An 18,461-nucleotide genomic window follows, 5' to 3' on the forward strand; every position below is an offset into this window, starting at 1 on the left:
GGTGCTGCCAGGTTGGTCCTGTAGCGCCCAGAGCAGCGCTACGGGACCAACTGGCAGCGTCCCAGCTGCTGTACCACAGGCGCCCGGAGCAAAGCCGCGGAGCACGGGGGCAGCAGGACAACCCAGACACGCCGTGGCTGTCCTGCTGCCCTCGGGCTCCGGGGCTTTGCTCTGCTTTGCTCCCCGTCCCCCTGGTCTGCAGACCAGGGGGACGGGGAGCAAAGCAGAGCAAAGCCCCGGAGCGCGCGGGCAGCGGACAGCCCAGATGCGTCTAGGCTGCCCGCTGCCCACGTGTTCCGCCGCTTTGCTCCCCGTCCTCCTGATCTGCAGACCAGGGGGACGGGGAGCAAAGCAGAGCAAAGCCCCGGAGCACGCGGGCAGCGACAGCCCAGACGTGTCTGGGCTGCCCGCTGCCCGCGTGTTCCGCCGCTTTGCTTCCTCTCCCTGGTCTGCTGGAGACCAGGGAGAGGGCCCCGTTCCTAAGTGCGGATCCGACATAAGTCGGATCCGCGTAACTCGTGGACTGCCTGTATTGCCAACCCCAAAAGTTCAACAGTTATAAGTCAGAACTATTCTCCCCCCCCCCCCCACATTAGTTTTTAAAAAAATTCTCATGATTTAATTTTTGGCTAAAAAAAATAATGTTTTTTGGTCTTACTTTTGGTTTTTAAATGCCCCCTGTTCATTTCTGACGCACGTGTGCGTGACAACCACCGTGTTGTCAACTCTCACAAGCACATACTGAATTAAGCTATTTTGTGCCTCACAGAAGTTCTCAAATGGGGGAACTATCTAAGAGACACCTGGTCATATACAAATACCTAGTAAGAGAGAATTCCTGCCATGATAATTTTATAACCTAGAGCAAAGCATTGCAAGGATCTTGAAATATGAGTTAGAACTAGGACCAAACTCATCTCATGGAGCGAATACCAAACATCCAATAAATGAGAATAGTTTTTAATCCCTGCTAAGCAAGATTCAAACTGGTGCCCAACTGGTGATAGCAAAGGCGTGTGCAGAACTTTAAAACTGAATATTTTTGAAGGGACAAATTAAACCCACAGAAATGGCATGTGACTCCCACCATTACTATGGATGCCTCTACCAGGGACAGCAATGAACATGCAGCAACTCCCCCTGGCTACTGCGTCCTTGCCTCAACCCTACAGCGGCAGTCTGCTGCTTCTCCTTCCCTGCTACTGAGGTGAGTTAGGGGCTGGAGGCATGATTCCAGCAGGGGGAAGGAGAAGCAGCAGGCTGCAGCTGCAGAGTAGTTGGGAGGTGGAAGGAGCTTAGCTGGAAGCCAGCTACCTTGTTGCTTCCAGAAAGCTAAAAATTGACCTTTTTAAATCGAGGTCATTTGTGAAAGCCAAAATAGATCTATTTGTTTAAGAAAAAATTAGTGGAAGAACTTAAACACTCAATTATTAGGTGATGCCTGTTAATGCTTTTGATACCAGACATTTTGATGCAACTATAGAATCCTAGGGCTGGAAGAGAACTCAGGAGGTCATCAAGTCCAGCCCCCTGCCCAAAGCAGGAACAATCCCAACTAAATCATCCCAGCTAGGGCTTTGTAACTAAGTGGGATCTGGCTGCCAGTTGCTCCCCACTTACAGCAGGAGCCTCAGCTACCAGGAGCAGGAGGCCATGGCTTCTGCTGTCAACCACCCAGCTGACAAAATTGTGGTGGGAGCTTAATATTGTGGGATCTGCAATATCATAAATTAAATTGTTTCCACAGCTATGGGAGTAATTAGGGGGAGAATGCATGCTATCAGCCTCTATGCAGACCAACCAATAGAAACAGATGCAACACACATATTGCCAATAGGTTATAAAAGTCTTTGTGAAATAGTGGTGGATGCAGGGTCTCCGGATTCAAGCCAATCTATAATTATTACAAGAATCTTCCTGTACGTGGAGGGAGATTATCCACTATTTGCCTACTGCAGAATTCGTTCTCCTTCCTCTGAAGCATCTGGCATTGGTTACTGTTATAGGCAGCCTACTGGACAAGACAGAGCTCAGCTGTGATACAGCACAGTAATTCCTACATTCCAGTTGCAGAGGCCCTGAGGAGTATTCTCTTTATTGATTTTGTAGGGAAACAAGAATCAGGAGAAAATCTACGTTGTGCACTTTCTCTGCCCAAAGGGACCTTTTTAAATGCGCTATGTTGGATTTTGGACTCAAGTATCCATAAACAGCAGCACCAAATGATACAGGTAATTACAGGAAGAAGATTTTACACTGCGTTGATCAACATAAACATATTATATAAAAGTAAATATCTTATAAAATAAACCAAGCAACAACATTATAAATAACCTAAATAACAGAGGAACAACAGAGAACAACAACAAAAATCAATAGAATAATGTTAAGAATTTGTCTTAAACCACAGAGACCAAGAAATTCAGAGGTAAGTCTGCAACCCTATTTTAAAGCATTATAGTCTGATGGTCCACACAATACCTGGAAAATTCATGCAGACTAAAGGAAGTTTTAGCCTACAGTTTGAATTTTAGGGCTTTCATGAGTGTAAAACATAATATTTAAAATTAGTTTGTGTATGAATGTTAATATTTGACACACAATGGTCAGAAACAGAACAACTGCTGTCAAGGCAAATTTGCTCTTTTCATTGATGAAGTGGGGAAGGGGGAAATCATGCATTCCTTTTGCATCTGACTTTAGTAATAGCTGCTGATGCCTCTTGGCAAAACTGATGACTATTAACCTTTTCAAAACATTGTATCCTGCAGACACTTTTCTAAATTTTACATCTATATTAACAGATGAAGCAAAGAACACAAGGTACAGGGTGGACTTCCCTGGTCCAGCACCCTTGGGACCTGACCTTTGCTGGATCAGGGAAGATCATTTCTGCCCTTCCCCCACCCCCATGGTCCCCATAGACATGGTCTGGCTGCCAGCCTCCTAGCCACCTCCCGTCCTCCCCCCCGCCGCCGGCCCCTTCACACGCAGGGTTCCTGGTACAACTGTGGCAGTCCCACCGTTGGGAGCACAGCCCCGCTGCCAGGTTCCTGGCCCTGTGAGCAAGCCCCCCTGCTGGGGTCCAGTTGCGCAGCCAGGCAACAGCCCTTCAGGCTTTGCTGGGCGGCCTCGCTGAGCAGTAGCGGAGCTGCAGGGCTCTTTGCTGTACCCCAGGCATTAGCCCCACTCCCAGGTTCCTGGCCCCACCACCAAGCAGCCTCGCCGTTAGTCTCCTGGCCCTATGGGGCAGCCCTGCTGCCTCCTTGTCCTGCTGCACAGCTGTGCCGCTGGATGGTAGCGGGGCTGCTAGTCTCCTGGTTGTGCTGCCAGGCAGCCCTACTGCCGGCTCCCGACCCCATCGCTGGACAACCCCGCTGCCTCCCAGTCTTGCTGGGCGCTTTCACCACCAGGCAGCCCTGCTTCCCTCCCAGAATTCCCACAGCATAGCCACCAGGTCGCACCCCTAGTTTTGCTGCAACAGCCCAGACCCACAGCTGGGCTCCAGCCCTGCTGCAGGTCTCCCAGCCACCAGCCCTCCATGGTCCTTCTGGATCAGGGATGCTGCCGGACCAGAGGGTCCCCATTAAGAGAGGTTCAACCTATAGCACAAATTTCAAATCAGACTGTACAGTGCTGCAAGAATTTTCCAAAATCGTTTTGGAGTCAGTCATTACATGAAGGCTAAATACAGTTCTGACTTTGAAATAAAGGAGGTAAAAAAAAAAATCTTGCGACTCAAACACAGGGGCCCGGAAAAAATCAGACTTTCCACAAAAGAATCAGGAACAATATGGCTGACCTTGAGAAAAATGGATAGAAGTGGAAGAACAAAGTGCCAATTAACCCCAAGAATCTCAGTTTTCATTCTTTTTCCCACCCTCCCACTGCTTATTGTATAGCTCTTTTAATAAGAGAGAATTTCCAGTCCATTAACCAACAGTTTGGGAGAGGTACCAAGGAGCAGATGGAAAGAGGGCAACTGAAGATCAACTTGTGTACAGGAAAGAACAAAGAAAAGGTTGCAGATAAAAGCTTGAAAGGGAAGGCCAGGTCAAGTCATTTCATAGTTCTGGCGTGGAACAGTTAAAAGTACAGTATTTCAAATTCCCCTTCTCTGTCTTAACAGAATCCAGGACTTTCAATAGAAGTTGAACAGCTCACAGTGTTACACAGTAAGAGTTCCAGCACCTTCTTGCTATTTCGTAAAGATTTTTAAATAACATGAACAAATTACTAGTTAAAGAGGTGATTTGGAATACTTAAATCAAAGAAAAAAAGTTGGTGCTTCTGGTTGAACCACTATAGTGATATTCTAAAGATTTGTTTCCTTAAAGCTCACGGCAGATAGCTAAATATAAAATTTACAATGGAGTGGAGCTGGAACACATTCTTTAAAAGTGTTTCCACTTTCTAAGTTAAATTTAACTTTTTTAAATTGAATATCCTTCATTTTAGATTTAATTGCTAAGGGAAGGTTTCTCACACTTGTTCATCAGATTAATGCTACTTAAATTTAATGTGTCTTCTGACAGTTTACATGCCACAAAAACGGAGCTGGGAAGACCCGAGCTAATAATTTTTTTCATTTGTTAAACACCACATGATTCTTATGCCTATGCAATTTTGTGACTGTTCTCTATATACACAGTCCTCTTCTGCTCATGGAATTAACATATAGAGCATATCATTTGACCAATTTGTTACAAACCCAATAAAAATATTTATACATCTTACATTAATTATCTGAAATCCTTCAATTTCTGCTCCTTGATTAATAACATAGCAGTGTAAGGTACATAAACATTATGGCAGTGTTTTATTAGCTGTCAGAAATTACTGATGAGCAAATTAACTGATGTTTGTATTCAAATCATAATTTGACTCCTCAACAGCCACTCCTCTGGTCTCTGGCATGAAGAGGAGGAGGACTAGAAAAAAATCTCATGAAGTGTTACTTTGTTAACCTCTTACCTGGGGGGAAGGAGATAAAAACTTCCTTTCTGAAACTCCTCTTCCCCAAAGATATCTGGCTGGCCCCACCCCAGTTTGCCATAGAGCCAGTTTAAGTCATAGGTGCTACTGGCTTTCTTTTAGAGACCCAAGTCACATGAGATCAGCATCGCAGTTTTCATTAAAAAACCCCCAAGGTTTTGGCCCTTATGTTTGCAATGAAAGCTGAGTGTTAACAAAAGTTGTAACCTCTGTGCGAGTCTTCAAAGAGTCTTAAGCTTTCTCAATGAGCTGTTAATGACAAGGTCCACAGCACTAGGTGTCCTGCTAACAATACATCAGCAGAGGACTGGGCTTAGCTGGAGGAGAATGCAGCAGTCCTAGTCCATGCAGATATACCAGCTGCAGGGTTAGCTTCAGGGACATATCTGCTGTCCCGGAGAGCTACATAGCAGTTACTGGATGGGCAGCAAAACCCACCATCCTGGGGGAAGAGATTCATGTCACCCTAACAGCCCTGGAGAGCTGCAGAGCAGCTGCAGCTCAGGCAGAGCGACTCTGCCACCCTGTCCTGGCCCAGGACAGCAGCTGCTGGCTGGTTAGCGCAGCCCGGACTGCCCCGGGGAGTAGTTACTGGATGCTCCCACCTCCTGCTCTGACTCCTGCACTCCAACCCCTGCCATAAGCCCATCCTCAATCTGCAACCCTGACTCCTGCACCCCTCTTCCATCATCAGCCCCCCTGCCCTGAAGGACCTGAGCAACGCCGAGTAAATTGTCTAGTGTGTATGTGTATATATATAAATAAAAGAAATGAAATACCTATCAGTCTGTTTGTGCAAGAACTCCTCCTAAATGGTATCAGCTATCTGTACCGGATTTGGTAGGTACCTTTTACCCTAACTTAAAGCAAGGTCAAGTATTGGTTGTGTTGGGAACACAGGAAGTGGTGGAAATAGGGCTTTTTCCACCAACATAGAAAGAGGGGCAGAGAGAGAGAGAGAGAGAGGAGGAGCGTGATCCTCACACTCACTACTGGGATCAATGAGTGGGGATGGGATACTGCAGAGTGAGCACTGGGGACAACCATACCAGCACAAGACTGACCAGTTGAGACAGGGATTTGCATGTTGCCAGCCAGGCCACCTTCTACTGGTAAGGTTCCCCTCCCTTCTCCAGCTTCAGGGCCTGGGGATTTCTCCCCCTCCCCACCTAAGGGGCATGCACAACTCCCCCTCCCCTCCCCGATTCATTCAGGACTTGAGGATTCCCTCCCCCCACCGAAGTTCCTCATGGGGCCTAGAGATGCCCTCCTTGTCCATCCACCACCTTCCTTTTCCTGTGTGGCTCCTCATGGATGCATGCATTTCTCTTGACCAGCAGTGGACAAAGATACTAGAAATAATGTGATAAAATACTTATTCCAAAACCAATAATTTAGAGGTTTTAACTCTGTGCCTATGATTATGTTTTTTAAAACTTCATCTTTACCACATTCCCAGACATGTTAAAGTTTCATATTTCCTTTATGTCACTTCTACCATACAATTCTGTATTGCTGGTTTTTCTCCCTTGTCACATTGAGAATATACAGCAATGTCTAGAGATCATCATTTAAATAATTTTTAACTCCACCACCAAAATATGGCGGTGGTGTGGCTTTTCCATCATTAGTATTGAATACGCAGAGAAGAATTCAAAGAATATATCGATACCCAAAGAATTTTTTAGAAGGTGGTAATTAGAAAAAACACACCTACCCCCGAGATCTTAATGTACATTTTAACAAACATTTCTGTTTCTTTTTCCTCTTCTCCCTCAAGTGGATTGGGTACCGAGTAGAGTGAGGATTTACTTAAGGCACTCACTGATCATCTAGGATGAATCATTTCACCTTATTCTCAGACATAATTAGCAATATGTTAACAGGTGGAGGGAACAGATAACAGACATCTCCTCTGCTAAATGTTGCATCCATAAAGACCTATTTATTCAACTTACAGTGTTTGGTGAAAGAATAGACAGATTGCTACATTCAGAGAGAACTTTTTATCAGATGTAACCTTGTAATTTCCAAAGCATTAGTGTTTAGTTTGAGTATTTGGTTTTAGTGGAAGTATTGTGGAAAACTAGTTCATGGAACTATGTAGTAAATACAAGACCCATGATCTTGAGCAATTACGAGTCATTAGTATAACAACTGCATTTTGATTATGAATATTTTCCAATACGACAGGGCTGATAGGTTTTTAGGTGAAAGCATATAAGCAAGTGATCTTCAGAGGGTCTCTATTAAGTTATTTGGAGATATTCTGAGAGAATATTCACGTTTTTTCCCCACTATAACAGTATCTCGTAAATTGCTCTTTAGCCATGTGATCTATTTTCAGTAATCCCTATTTGTTGCAAGTTATTTTAATTCCTTATAATATCCAACTGCCAAATCTCAGCTAACAATTGCCGTGTCATATTTTGGTATCCACATTACTATCAATTTTTTTGTGTAGTGAAGATCACATTTGATAACACAAGACTATATCCAATGAACACAAGCAACAGACACCCTGCTTCTGAAGGGAACCTTTAGCTTTTAAGCCTGACTATGTAGTCAGAATAACTAGCACCTCAGGAAAATTAAGACTATAAAAGAGAGGTCATCTTAATGTATGGAAGTGATGATACTAATGGACTAGACAGCTACTTCTGAGCATTTCTTCTATAATTAACATCTTACTAGAAGAAACCTCTAAAATTAAAAATGACAGAAAAATAAAACCTCCCCATGAAGTACATGACATCAGTAATTTCAGATCATAATAATCATTAATCACCACTCCCATTCTTAGACAACTACAATAGAGCTGCATATATGATCTTATAAAACAAAAGAAAACAAATCTCACTACATCGGTTTAAAGAAAATTTCCCCTAAAGAATTTTGCTCTTGGAAGCTAACATTCCTCAAATGTATCCATCCTATCATTTGCTTTACATATAACTTTTCTTACTGAAGAGTGAAAAAGTGACTGTACCATCACTGACATGAAACCATAAATCTGCCAGAGAACAGTAGGTACTGCCCGTTCCCCTCTGGTTCACATAATCCAAAAATTAATACTCTGGAGAGTAGGACTTTAACGGAGAACATTTTTTGAAAATTATGCTAATAAATACCTGTCAAAGTCTTATTGCTTGGGACCTTCCTATTAGAGAAACTGCCTCTCTCCTCAAGCCATATAGACATAGCTGAGAACTTGAGCTGGAAATCCCCTTTAAGTCAACAGAGAGTGAGATGGCAGCAGAACAGGGTTGCCAACTTTCTAATAGCAGAAAACCAAACAGCCCTTCCCCTCCTCCAAAGCCCCACCTCTGCTCCTTTCATCTCCCCTCGCTCACTCTCTGCAACCCTCACTCATTTTCACCAGACTGGGGGCAGAGGATTGGAGGGGTGAGGTTTCTGGCTGGGCACGCAGGCCTTAAGGTGGGGTTGGAGATGAGCAGGTTGGGATAAAGATGGGGGCTCTGGGCTGGGTCTGAAAGGTTTGGATTAAGGGAGAGAGCTCAGGACTGGGGTAGGGGCTGAGAAGTTTGGCTTGCAAGAGAGGGTTCCAGGCTAGGGCTTAAGACTTTAGGGGGTTCAGGTGTGTGGGAGGGGGCTCTGGGCTGGGGCTGGGAGTGAAGGAGGAAGAGCAGGTCTGGGGTGGTGTTTAACTCAGGTGGCTCTCAAAGTGGCTGGCATGTCCCTCCAGCTCCTACGTAGAGTTGTATCCATGGGGGCTCTGTGCACTGTTCTCACCTATAGGCACTGCTTCTGCAGCTCCCATTGTTGGGGGCCATGACCAACAGGAGTTGAAAAGCTGGCACTGGGAGTAGGGGAAGCTGCCAAATTTCCACGACTACATCTGTGCCTAGGAGCCGGGGATCCTTAACAGCCCAGTCACATCCAGTTCTCTTTTCAATCAGGTGTTCCAGTGCAAGGCTGAACACCTGGCAAACCTATATCAGAGTATTTTCCATAAAGAGCCCTTCATTTTTTGCCAAACTCCCTACTGAAACAGGCCTGGTGTCTTGGCCTTCATGGCATGCTGCAAATCACAACGGTTTGTGTGGCTGTGAAGAAAAGCAGGCTTTGACTGGAGGGGAATTTCTGCACAGATAGGGAAGTTTTCTATTCTGCTGGCAGTTTAATTTTACACTTTGTAATTTATGGCAGGAGCAGCTACAGCCTTGCACAGGCACTCTTTTTTGCTTTTGTATAAACCCAAAGAAAATAAATAGTGCACGAGTGGTCTCTCAGTATGCAAACCACCTGCTACTGAAAGCCAGCAGCACCACGATTCTACCAACATTGAACAAATGATCCAAGGCAACTTTCTATTTTATTTTAGAACGTATGTCGTCCATCAACTTTAAGCATACATGCTTGTGCTGTCAATGGCTTTGGATCTTAAACAGCTGGAGTATATATTTTAAGGCTCTTCAGTTCTACTTTACTGATTTGTTTGCATTTTAATAATAAATCTTTATTTCCCAACAGTTTATGAGTTTGCCATTTAAAATTACCTCATATAAAATATAGGAAAGTAATGTCACAAAAATGTAAAACAAATCCATTTAAGCACTTTAAAGTTGTATAACAAAAAGAAAACCTCAAACCAAAAAAACTTTTGCAAGCTCTTATGTTAATGAAAATCTGCATAATGTAGACCAAGTTCTTTTGGTTTTTAAAAAAATGTAAAGAGCTGACCTATCAAATTTTAAAAAGCAGCTATTCCTTCTAATATAGGACCCAGTTCATACTTATCTCCATCTCTTGTGAAAGGGAGAATCCTGCCAGCCTGAATAAGTCTCCGTACATTAATCGTACATCCAGACTGCAATAAAAAACCTCCAGAACTAAGTCCCAGAGATCAGGTTAACTGATTTGGTTCTCATAGGTATTGGGCAGGATTGCCAGTTTTGGTTGCCCATATTCCGGGAGGTTTCTTCATGTGGCATACTCTTTCATTAAATATTAATTAATATTTAATTCCTGGGGACTACAGGACAATGACAGAGAGTTGGCACACCTAGGGTTGAAGTGTGAGGCTAAAAGTTGAAGTGGGGACATTTGAGCTCAGGCAGGGGACTGGATTCTGAGGGGTTTAGGAATTGGGCTTCAGATAGAGCTGGAACAGCAACATTGTTTTTAGCTCTACAAGTCAAGCCCCACAAGGCTGAGTCAGCTGACAAACTAGTGGCCATGCCACGGGGCTTTTATGCAGTCTAGATGCACCCTACAGTGACTCCATTTGAGTTGCTAGAGAGTTACTTGAGCTGGCCCTATTTGTACTCTACATAATCAAAACAATTGGCCGTGAGAATAGCTAAATTAACCTATTTGCAACTGAATTTATTCAAACAGTCATAGCTACGAGCCTCCGAGCCTGGGTCAACTGACTCAGGTCTGTAGTAGAGATGTAAAGTCATAGTTAACCAGTTAAACGTGATCCAGTGGGCAGGGAGGGTGCTCCGAGTAGGCCGGGCCCATGACAAAGTGCAGTGAGCCTGGTGGGCCTGCAGTGGTGCGCCTGGAGTGCAGTGGGGCCGGAATTGGGGCTGCCACTGCCTGGGGAGTGATGGGCTGGGGTCAACAGTGCAGCCAGGAATGCTGGAGCTGGGGTCCCACCTTCCCCCTCCTGGAGCCGGGACTGCTGATGTAACTGGGGCTGCCAGGGCCAGCGCTCCCAGCATGCGGTGGGATGGGGCTGCCAGGGCCCCTGAAACCCTGCTGGCTGCCCTATTCAGGTTCCCGCCACCCACTGTGGTTAAGTGGTTACTTATCCAGTAAGCTTAATGCTTACCAGGTAACCAGTTAACTGGGTAGCCTTTTACATCCCAAGACGGAAAGAATTGTGGTATGAGGATAAAAACAACAGTGTAAATGGTTCAACTCATACTGGAACCTGAGCTCTCAGACTCACCCCTCACCAAGTCTCTTTCCCTCCCTTCCCATGGTTTTTTTTTTTCCTTTTTGCACTGTAGCTGTGTCCTGTATTATTCCATTAAGTTCAAAATCAAGACAAAAAGAAACACAGGCACTACATTTCTAAAATAATTAATTTTTAAATTAATTCTAAACTCAAAATACATTTGCAGAAAATTAACTGTATACTTTAGAGCAGGGGTCTCCAAACTACGGCCCGGGGGCCGGATGCGGCCCGCGAGGCCCTCTCATCCGGCCCGTGGAGACCTTTTTGGATTCAAAGGCAGAAGAAGTGAGATTGTTTCAAAACCCATTTGAAGCAGATGTGGCCAGTTGCCCAGATGAACTGCAGCTGGAAGTCATTGAGTTGCAAGCAAATGACCTCCTTAGGGACAAGTTCAAAACAGGACTGGTGGGTTTTTACCAGTTTTTGCCCAAGGAAGACTTTCCTAATGTCAAAACTTTTGCATCAAGGTACCTTTCAATCTTTGGAATAACATACCTGTGTGAACAAACATTTTCAAGAATGAAATACGTGAAGAACAATTTGAGAACAAACTTGTCCGATGATAATCTCAGGTCACTGTTGATGTTAGGGACAACAAATCTAAAGCCAGAAATGTCTGCTATTTTGGCATCCAGGAAACAATTTCACCATTCACACTAATACAGGTGTTCATGTGTAGTGTATGAATGTGTTATTAAATAATAACTGAATAAAATAATATTAAATACATAATTAAAAACAACATCCATGTTTTGATTGTTTTTTATTTGGACCTCAAGTGTGTAGTCGGCCCCCGAACTGCTGTTTGATAGTTAATGCGGCCCTCGGGCTGAAAAGTTTGGAGACCCCTGCTTTAGAGTAATGTGGAAAGATATGCTGTAATTTTCATATGTAACAAAACAGTAGAATTCCTGCTTTTAATACAAAATAAAAATCAGCCTTAAATATTCAGCTTTAAATTGGTCACAAGCAGTGCTTCCATAATACAGATTCACTCCATATCACTTCAGTGGGGTGTAATATATGTAACCAAGGCATATTTGGAATATTACCCAAATAGAATGAAGAATTTGGTATATAATCCGGAATGCCTGGTATTGGTTGAACCTCTCTAATCTGGCATTCTTTGGTCTGGCAACATCTGTGATCCAGCATGATTTTAGTTAGCTGGATGGATATCCATATATCCAAGATGTGGCCAAGTTTCCCGTGGTTCCATAAAGTTGGCTTATAGCCACCATTCCTGGCTCTCAATGTTCTGTGCTATTATTTAGCTCTAATTTGCCCCCTAAATTTCTTCTAAGAGCCCTTTAAGAGTGGAAGTGTTGGTAATGCTGTTAGACAATACTGACCTCCCACGGTCTGGCAAATTCTCTGGTTTGGCACCAGTCAGGTCCTGAGGGTACCAGACTAGAGAGATTCAACCTGTACTGTCCTGCTAAAATGCTTACACAGAGAGTACTTGCTAAGAAAATATTAGAGTACTTATAAAATTATTTTAGAAATCATAAAAAACAGTTAAATCAAATAATCCATTTATATTTGAGGTTTTAAAGCCCTTCTGACCTGTGACATTTATTTCATTTTTCTTTATTTTAAAGCTAACACTAAAAAAGCAAATGAACCACAAAAACTCTTCTTCTAAGGCTAAGCATTTGAATCGAACTAATAAAAGCAAAACACATCATTCAAGATTAAACTTTATCCATGATATACATTTGAATACATAGGTGATCATGAACTTTTAAACATATGGTATCTTTACACACAATAGGGCCAAGTTCTACAGTTGGATGAGTTCCAGTAACTTCAAAGGGAATTTTGTCCAAGTAAGTATTGCAGGATCTCGCCTAACACAAACCTTTCTCTTGCCACCTCCTGTAGAGAACTGAGAATGTTCTGAATTACTTTGTGATTGAGAGGGTTGAGTGATTTCCTTAAAATCCTTGCAGCTTTGCAAAATATCTATGGCATTAAATCTAATCATCTGCATTCTGTCATGATGACTGATGAAAATATTAATGATATTCTATTTGCCCAATAAAGAAAACTGTTTATTTTGGCTTTGTAGACAAATAAACTTTTGTAAAACGTTCTCAAAATGCAGTTTTGTGGTTTACATTAAAAGGCTTTTTCATATCTGAAAATACAAGAAAAAATTAGATCCATCCAAAAAAAGGATTAAGAAAATTATTAAATACTATAAAGCTGTAATTTTAACTACAGTGCAGCATTTTTGAATGGTCATTTGTAGTCATCACTATGTAGAGTCTGATAACTGCAGTTGTATTTATTGCTTATATGTGCTCAATCTTTTCATATCTGTTTTTTAAATTATTTTAAGAAAAACTGTTTTCCTGCTTCACTTATTAAGCATAAGAATACATATGTATACCATGGTGAAACACCTATAAGCAAAAAGATTTTTAATACACATATCTAAACAGCCAGAATTCCCATCCTATTCCTTATTAAGGGGAAATACTCCACTGACTTCTCCAAGCACTCTGAATAGGTCTACACTGAAATAAGAAACCTGTGGTATTGAGAACAGCTGACTTGAGCATGGGGGGCTCAGGCAGCAAGACTAAAAAAACTGCAGTGTAGATGTTTGGGTTCATGCTAAAGCATGGGCTCTCAGACCTTCTTATCTCATTGTTAGGGCTGCCAGGTGTCTGGTTTTTGCCTGGACTGTCCATTGTTCGGGTCCCCCATCCAGTGAAAAAAAACAAACAAACCAGAAAATACCGGACATGTCAAATGTCGGGTATTTCCGGTTTCCCTCGGATGGAAGCCCAGTGGGACCAATTTTCCCTTGCCACATCTGGTGGGGGTGGAGGAGTGAAGAGCACGGGGCCATTTAAAGGTGCAGCGTTTTTTTTGGCTCAACAACTTTGGTCTCCCCCCCGCTTTTTTTCCCCCTCCTGAACAGAATTTTCCCATTTTGGGGGGGGAGGGAAGGCGGTATTTTTGGTTAAACCACCTGACAAACCTGCTTCACTCTGTGTCAGAGCCCAAATATCTAAACTGCAATCTTACACCCCTCCAGCCCAAGTCCCATGAATCTGAGTCAGCTAACCCAGGACTGCCATGGCTGTGCCACACAGATCACCAAAGAGATTTGAAAGGACAAGTCATCAAAGGTATCTGAAAGGGATGTGAGGATTTGCTGTGTACACATACTCTTTTAAGGCCACTTTGTGCAATTTTTGCAGAGCAAAGTGGCCTTAGTGGACTAAAGCATCCGGTCTCTAGAGTCTGCTGTCCTGTTACAACATATATACATACAGTACACACAGACAGAATTGTGAAAACTATATAAAATAACAATATTGCTTTATAGGTCACATTTGTCTATATTATGCACTGAAATGACGACAAATGTACATAGTTTACAATTTTCAAACCAGACACTAAGAAAATACAGATTTGGATGAATTAGAAGTACCCACAACCTGAAACTCCATCATTACGAAATCCAAGACTAAAAAAAGCCTTTTATGCTGATGAACATTGCACTGAAACTGAAACAATGTGACTATTGTCCTTTCAAATCCCTCTGATGACATCTGCATAAATTAATTGTTCATTTTCCCATTACAAATCTCTAAGGTTATGATGTGCTGCATTTTGTTTCAGTACATTCATTCAAATAGATAATATCCAACATGATCCTTGCAATTAATACTCCATGTATATATCTAAGTCAAATATTTCCTTTAGATTTTAAAAAACCTCCAGTGTCTCTAATTCAGTTCTATCACATTGTACTTTTTCAAATATGCAAATCTACTTTAAAGAAGAAAATTACAAGGTATCACAAACAGAGTTATAATTTTTAGAACACTACACAGAAGAAAACATTTCAAATTTCCTTGAGAAATTATTTTGTTTAGCTAGTCCCTACAGGCCTCTGAGCAGCGTGTTCCATCTTGAAAGTCCCAACAGAGTAATGCACTGTTGAGTCTAACGACAAGTCTGATGCTTTGAGAAGCCTGATAATGTTTTTTAATTGGCTCATCACTGTGACTTCAGCCCAACAGCACAGAAATGAATTTAGAACCAATATTAAGAGGTGATAATTAAATTGTGGAGTCTACATGTATAATATATTGAAATAAGGCAGATGAGACAACTGGAAGCCATTAACTTTAATAATGGGAGTCGGTATCTATCTTAAGTGAAATTTTATAGCACATTAGCAGTGGCTGATTAGGGTTAAATCACAAAATAAATTTTGTTTTCTTATGATAGCATTTTTCGCTTATTTCACTGTTTACCCATGTATTTAGTATGCAAACTAAATTAAGGAAGACAATCTTGGATATTTAATGCACATGGCAAATCATTAAAAACCATATATAAGGGAGGTTTTTAATTAATTCATTATTCTGGCTTTAGGAATTCATTTATTTTCTCCCTTTAATATTAAACACATATAGATTGAACAATGAACACAGACGCTACACTGCATTAAGCAGTTTTAATCAAAATTTTGGATTCTTATGACACTGAAATCTACAACTGAGATTTTAGATTTTGATTTAAAGAAGCTGAATCGTTCTGGATATACATTTCTAAGACGGAGAAATAACAGTGAAAAATCTGATACACAGGCTCACCAAGAACAGCAAAGGGTCTTGAATCTTCCTCTTTTCATATTCCCACTATTACTCCCTTATGCACTGTCTTCTGCCTCCTAACCTCCACCCTCATTTTAATTCCCCATATCTAACACTGAAGTACTTAATCTTTAAAGCCCTAAATCCTTGTCACCCATCCATTCTGTCACTTCCTTCCTGCTCTCAAACACATACAGGCAGTCCCCGGGTTACATGGATCTGACTTACATCAGATCCCTACTTACAAACGGGGTGAGGCAACCCCGCACTAGCTGCTTCCCCCCAGCAGACCAGGGAGACACAAAGCTAGCGCCCCCCCCCCCCGCCCCAGCAGACCAGGGAGACGCGGAGCGGCTTTTCTCAGTAGACACCTCAGCTTGAGAATAAAGGACTGAGGGAAGTGAGGTGTGGAAGAATAAAACTGAGCTCTGGAGAAATGTTTGGCTAGAGTTTCCCCTACAATATGTACCAGTTCCGACTTACATACAAATTCAACTTAAGAACAAACCTGCAGTCCCTATCTTGTACGTAACCCGGGGACTGCCTGTACTAGGGATGTTTAAAAAAAATGGTGTGGGTTTGTGTGCGCATGGTAAACCCATGTAACTGCTGAGATTTATAAGCATGGGGAAGGTGGCTCCCTGCAAGTACTAGCTCCTGCAGAGCTGCCTGCCCTCCCCCCGCATCAGAGGCAGCAGCATGGAGAGGGCAGGAGGCAGTGGGTGCTTGCAGAGAGCCAGCTTAAAAGCCAGCTCCCCATAATCACCAGTTCTCACATGTTTACAACCCCCCCTCTCTGCCACACTGCCTTGTACCTGGCTTTTAAAATTTTTAATGAAGTGCCGTATGCAGAATGAGACACTGCAAAAGGTCCATGGACATAAATCCACAGGATTTTGGGACAGCGATCACTGGGACCCCGCAGTTATGCTCTGAGACGCCTATCTAAGCCATGGCTTTTTTAAACATATACATCCTGAAGAAAGGTATTTGGCCCCATGCACACCATGTATGCAATATTCCTTCTCTCAATGAAAAGTAAAAAGTGAAAGTAAAGAATATAAAATGTCATATTATAAGTACTTAACACCAATCAGGTGAGATTAGTCATAACAAGTTGTACTGAGGAACAATGATTCAAACAACAAGTTCTTACACATTTCAAATATAATACAAAAAATTTTAAAATGTTGTAGCACCTCTGATATTTACTGATAAAGAAAGACAGGCAGTTAGGAAGCCTGGTGCAGATGTGATGGAGACTGAGGATTTAAAGATAGAACAGATCAATAATGGAAATTTCAGTTGGAACCAGATGAGCACAAAAAAAGTGTTTGTGTATACACACACACACACACACACACACACACACACACACACACACACACACACAGAGTGTAGCATAAAGCTATTAACCACATAAGACTGGAGAGATTACCTTAGCGTCGTGTTACTCAAATTGTAGGTCCTGACCCCCAGGGGGTCGCGAGCAACTTAGAGGAGGGGGTCGCGGTATCACAAAGTTTGAGAATCCCTGCCTTAGCACATACAGAGTATCCCAAATGAGTGTATTAAACCTTCACGCCACACCACAAAAATTATCTACCTTGTATATTTCACATATTTTGCTAACAATCTATTTTAGATGTGTTAGAGAGTTTTAAATTTTTATTGGTACTATTTTGTAAATCTCTGCCTGTAAAGAAGAGCTTTGTGGAAGCTGTAAAGTCAGGCAACTTTAGTACCAAGTCCCACTTTACAGGCCTTGGAGAGAGAGTAAAATGATAATGAATACATCTCAGTAACTTGTAAAAATTATTTACAACAGCTTCTCTATAGATCATAGCGATGCAATTTTAAAGTCCATCTCTCTCAGCCTACCAGAAACAGAAACTAATATCTTGACTTCTATGATAGAAAGCTGGGAACCCCATTTTCCAAAGAGAATAAAGCTCCCATTTCTGCTCCTTGGGTTCCCAAGATACTGAATCTTATAAAGGTTAATAGTCCAGGACTTCTTTAGATCTGGGAGGTGGGGAGCGGGGGGAGGAATCCATCTGGGGAGTTAACACAACAGTTACTTTACTTTTCTTTTTTTTTTTTTAAAATAGCTGATGTTCCGATGTTAGGAACATAAGGAGTCCAAATGGAGAATTCTAGTCTAGTTGACAAAGTGCAGGTTTGTTGGCCAATGGTGCATGATGAATGCGATTTACCTCATGTTTCTACTCTACAATGTATTGCATAGATCTCACTACCAAATTTGTGGTTTTTATACAGATGGCTAAATATTCTATTTGTTGAGCGCTCTTTCACAAATACTGTAATAGTTTAAACTGAGCAGGCACTTTCATACAGCCTATAGAATACAGTGTGCATTGCATAGAGTATTGAAAAAGATGTTCCGGTTCTTTCAACAAGAATTAGTAAAAGCCTGTGAAGCAATTTGCTATAAAGAACCTCCAGCTAGTGTTAAATAAATTATTTTGAACTTCCAGCAGCAGGATTAACAGGTCTTTCAATGAAACCACTCAGTTATCACTGATCCATTCATTCCCGGTGTGTCTTACATGTTACTATGCTCCTTTTTGACCTGATAAGAAATAAAAGCATTATGGGACCAATAATGCATATGTGAAATGACAGCAATAGAGAGCTCAGAGTACTTCTGCTGTGTCCATTGATTTTGACAGCAATGGCATATACACTGCTGTTAGACAGGTCTAGTATTTTCACATTAGTTTTTAAATTGTGTTTATTTTTACTGAATCTATACCCCTTAAGTGTTATAGAGGTCTGCATTGTGCATGCAGTATTGCCAACACCATGAATTCAAAAATCATAAGATTTTAAAATAAATACTTCTATCATCTTTTGTTTTTTGAATTTTTAGGCTGCATCTGGGCCCCTTTAAA

The 18,461-nt window shown here is 42.0% G+C and overlaps 1 protein-coding gene across 2 annotated transcripts in view; it reads right to left on the reverse strand.

Annotated features, from left to right (window-relative positions):
* LOC102450669 (ubiquitin-conjugating enzyme E2 E2) overlaps nt 1-18,461 on the reverse strand; it is a 299,468-nt gene that overhangs the window by 146,441 nt on the left and 134,566 nt on the right. The window lies entirely within an intron of this gene.

The sequence above is a fragment of the Pelodiscus sinensis genome, chromosome 2 (genome assembly GCF_049634645.1).
Source record: "Pelodiscus sinensis isolate JC-2024 chromosome 2, ASM4963464v1, whole genome shotgun sequence".
Lineage (NCBI taxonomy): Eukaryota > Metazoa > Chordata > Testudines > Trionychidae > Pelodiscus > Pelodiscus sinensis.